Raw genomic sequence first — 5205 nt, 5'->3', positions numbered from 1 at the left:
CAGTTAATCTATGGACTCCTGATCTTAATAAGACTTAAGTTGGTAGATCTTTTTTCTTTTCTCCAAACTGTCTACCACTAAATAATATTGTAGCGCTTCACAAATGGGTTAAGCCTTTTTACACCTTTAAGCAGCCAATATTATTCAAAAGGATGAAGCAATGAGAAAATGTATTTTAGAGTTGCTTACTAGTATTTCCCCTTGCTTTGAGTATATGCTTCCTTCCCCCCTCCAAAAAAACAAACCTTCCTTCAGCATTTCATGAAGACTTAGCCTGCCAACAGGACATTTTTCAGCTTTCATTTCTCTAAGAATATTTTTTTGCTTCTGTTTTGAAGGTATGTTCCTTATATACAGAATTTTAGGCTGGCATGTTTTTTTTGCTTCCCCTCTTGTATCATTTACAAAGTCTTTCTCCATCATCTCTAGTTCCTAGTTTCTCAAGGTCAATATGCCACAATCCTCATCTTTTGGACTTTGTTCACTCCCTTATCCATTTTATTACTTACCTTGGCTAAAACTTATTTCATAGCTGAGTCCAGTTATTCCTTGATATTGATTTCTTTATGTTTTTTTCCTCACAGATTTTGTAAAATTCTGAATATAGGAAGACATATTTTTTGTCCAATCATTGCTAAATATAGCTACCTGCAATCAGCTTATAATTCCAACTGATGTATTTTTTATTTCAACACACATTATTATAACTTAAGAAGGTTTATGTAGATCTTTTTGGTCACTTATTTCTAATTTAATCATATTTATTTGATACATTTTTCAGCACCTTGAGCATATTTATGATAGTTATTTTAACATCTGCACCTGTTAAATTTATCATCACTGTCACTCCTATGTCAGTTTATATTGACTGATTTTTCTGCTCTGTAATATTTTTCTGCTTGTTGTAACATCTGGTAATTTTCTTTTGGAAGTCAGCCATTGTGGATTATATATTTTGGGGATCTGAGGTTTTTTTTTTCCACTCTCACTGTAAATGATGTTGTACATTTTTCTGAGGTGCATTTAAGCACTGATGTCAGCTCTAATGCTTCCCATACAGCCTTTAAGCGTGGTTAGAGTGAATTCAAGATCTTTTGGGTCCCATACAGCCTTTAAGCGTGGTTAGAGTGAATTCAAGATCTTTTGGGCTAGGTGTGATGTCTCCTCAAAGTACTACCTACAGACACATGTATTAAAACGCCATTACATGTTTTCTGATGGATGCACAATGATTCCAGCTCCCGAGGAATTATGATTCGCTGCCGCTATTGTACCTGATGCTTATTTCTATTGTTCTGCAGTCATCTTTTAAAGGTGCTGCTGCCCTGTCTATCTCTGTCCAGTTTCTTCTCTATAATAATCAGACCCAGACATTCTAGGTGTTCCTATATTCATATGGAATATATGAATGACAGTGATGATAACCTTAACAGGTGCAGATGGTAAAATAACTGTCATAAATATGCTCAAGGTGCTGAAAACTGTATCATAAATACAATTAAATTAGAAATAAGTGACCAAAATGATCTACATAAACCTCCTTAAGTTATAACAATGTGGGTTGAAATAAAAAACTGGAGTTACAAGCTGATTGCATGTAGCTATATTTAGCAATGACTGGACAAAAAAAATGTCTTCATATATTCAGAAGTTCTTCACCTCTTCACCTCTAATCCCAGTCTCTTTACTGACCACTAAGAGATTAAACACTACTGTGTTCTCCACTGTAAACAATCAATTGAATCACATTTCTGTTTCACACTTGTGTTTATACAGTTCTCCTTTCATCAGTCACAGTCCAGAACTGTCCAATGGTTGACAACCACTATGTTATGTTTGCTGTCCCCTCAGTTTTCTAGTTGTTTAAGGTGGTAGTATGAATCTAATCCTCGTTATTCTATCCTCATACAAATCATTGTTACTCATGATATATGTATATGTAATGTATATATATGCATAAATATATGAATTCATATATGCACATATATGAATTCATATATTCAAATATAGTACTTGTATTAATTGGTTGATGATTTCATACATTCATACAATTTATTCTGATAATACTCACCCTCTACTCTTTCCTAAAGTGATTCCCAGATCTACTACCAGCTCTTTTTCTTCCTTCAGACTTTGTGCCCTCTTTTCTTCTTTTAATAACTTACTGAGCTCAATTTCTGCTGCTCTTATACTCATGGGCATAGCATTCTCCACTAGAGTGGTCCTACCAGGGCCACACCCTTAAATCCGACTCTTCCTCCTCCAAAACTCATCAGCTGTTCATCGGTCTTCAATTAGGTCCTATTCTTCTCCATGCTGGAATGTTGAATGATTTAATCTATATGAGTATTTTCAGGGACAATCATATCTGTTGTAAGTTCACAAGTGCAGTGATCCTGCCATGTTTACAAAACATTGTTAGACTAGAGCGCATCCTTTACGCTCTTACAAGCGTTCCACCCCTTCTTCCAGGTATTCCCAGAGGGAAAGGGGATAATATGCATACATGTCCCATTTGTGGCTGAACATTCCACTCTTTGCACTCCAACCAGCTAGCTATCTCTGCTTTAGCTGCTGTGCAGTTTCGGTTTTTTTCTTTTGTTTTGTCAACATGACACAAATGAGAATCACTTGGGAAAAGGGAACCACCAGACTGGCCATTAGACAAGTCTGTGGGACATTTATTTATATTTTAATAATGATTTGATGTGGAATGGACCAGCCCATTATACATGGTGTCACTCCCCAAAAGGCGTTTCTAGTTTGTATAAAATAGCAGACAGAGAACCATGCGGAACAAGTCAGTAAGCAACGTTCCTTCATGGCTTCTGTTTCAGTTCCTGCATCCGGGTTCCTTCCCTGCTTGTGTTTCCGCCCCCCCCCCCCACACACACACACACAATCATCCAGAGTAATGTGCCTTGATGGAGAATTATAGGATGAGATAAACCATGATTCTTCCCAACTTGCTTTGGTTAAAATGGCTTACCACAACAATAGAAAGCAAGCTAGGACAACCGTCCTTCGCTGCACATAGACCTCTGATGAGGCATGAGAGCTGCACTAATCTCTAGTTACAGAGATAGACAATTAAAGAATAGTTTGAGACTATGGCTCTAGCAAAATAATAGTAGTAGGTCCGCACCTGGGGTATATGAGTTACTCGACCATGGGTTCTTGTCCAGATTTATTGTACCAGCCATACATCACCTATTATGGAGCAGGCCTTAGAACCAATCAGAAGGCAGTTAGATCCATCAATAACTTCCAGGTCAGTAATGTATTCATAGGTATCTTGCCAGCTGGTCATTGTTCTTTGCAGGGTTAACAGCTTGGTAGGAGTCCTTCCTAGACTATGAAAGCTACTAAGCAGGGGGGAAGCTTCCTGGTTCTTACAAACTTGATGTTTCCATGCCGTGATCAAAGTATGTGGTAGCTTCAGCAGGTGGTACTACCTTCTATTTTAAAGGAAACGAAGGCATAAAAATGTCATGATAATTTAAAGTGCAAATTGGATAAATTTAGGAGTTGTGAGAAAAAAAATTCAATAATGAGATCAGATAAAGAACAGCCTTTCAGAAAAAAAAATAGGAATCTGAAATTATAGTAATTAAGACTGGAAGTTGAAGTACAACAGGTGATCTCTAGTTTAATGATAGTTTATGTTAAACTACTTTAGAACTTTTGAAAATCATACAAAAATTGTTCATGCTATCTTTATCGAAGGAATTATTTTATGTTGTTTGGTTTTGATTTTTTTTTTTAAGAGAAAGTTTCTCTATGTAGCCATGGCTGTCTTGGAACTCACTCTATAGACAAGTCTGGCTTTGAACTCAGGATCTACCTCTGCCTTTCTAACTCTGGGATCAAAGGCATGTACCACCATACCTATCTAGAATCTTCTTTCTTTAATGTAGTCTAAAAAAAAGGAAGGGGTAGTCTGGCTACACCATATTAAAGAAATTGTGGGGTTTGTTTTTGTTTTTGGGGTTTTTTTTTTGTTTGTTTGTTTTGTTTTTGTTTTTGTTTTTTTTGTTTGTTTGTTTGTTTTTGTTTTTTGTTTTTGTCATCCGGCCACTTTAGAGTGCTCAGTTTAACATTCTGCTTCATGAACATATGCTGCTATCATTTAAACACTGTAAAAAGGACAAAAGCAGCTAAGACTGCTGCCTATACCTCTGCAACATCTTCACATCCAGCGGCCTCAGCAGTGGTCAGATGTAAACCAAGTACCATCGTCCCATCCAGCGCACTCAGCTTTCAATTTTCCCCCAGCGTCCTGCGGTGGATGATTCAGACATTGGCCAGAGAATTTAAAGTGCTCATATTCCATTCCTTCAGATAGAGTGCTGATCTCTCTCTCACATTCCTTCTTTTCTTTCTTTCCCCTGGGCTCTTCATTCTTGCACACCCACTTCCCACTTTGACTCCCTTTCATTTCTACATTTGTTACAAATTTATATAAGTTATTTGATCTCCCAACAATGTAGTCTGGAATTCGCTGATTCAAAATTAGTGAAGAACGTGGAAGGGGAAATGAGGCGATTTATCTCAGACATCTGTATTCTCCCTGATGGAAACGTCACTCAACTGTGCACAGGGGGAAAATGAGGAGGATGGAAGCTGTATGGTACATTAGATAACGTCTGTAACAGGGCAGTTGCTCCAAAATCTAACTGTAGATTCGGTATAATGGCTAACAAAATCTCAACAATAGTTTTCTTTTGTCCTTTTGTAAAATGTGTAAGTATATATATATATATATATATATATATATATATATATGCTTAAATACACTAGAAATGCACTAAGATTCTTAACCATTAAAAAAACTGATCAAAATATATCCTAGACTTAAATGTAGAAATAATTTTAAGAAGTATTTTAAAAGACAACAAAATAGACAATCATTGTAGCTTTGAATTAGCAAAGATATCTTCAATATAACAGCGAAAGCACCATCTAGGCATAAAAACAATATTGATGGGGGAGAGTTATTTAAAATAGCTTTTTCTTTTTTAAAACAGCATCAGAAACAACAGAAGAGCAAATTTAAGAGGCTGAGAGAGTATTTTCTTTGTAAACTATATACCTTTAATATATACAATATATAAATTATATATTTTTATATGTCTTTTTAAAGGACTTGGTTTCAGAATGTATGGTAAACATGAAATACTGGTAACTTAATTAAAACATGGACTA

This window comes from Mus musculus, chromosome 8, assembly GCF_000001635.26.
Source record: "Mus musculus strain C57BL/6J chromosome 8, GRCm38.p6 C57BL/6J".
Lineage (NCBI taxonomy): Eukaryota > Metazoa > Chordata > Mammalia > Rodentia > Muridae > Mus > Mus musculus.
The sequence above is the reverse complement of the archived record's forward strand: the minus strand, read 5'-3'. Positions refer to the sequence as shown.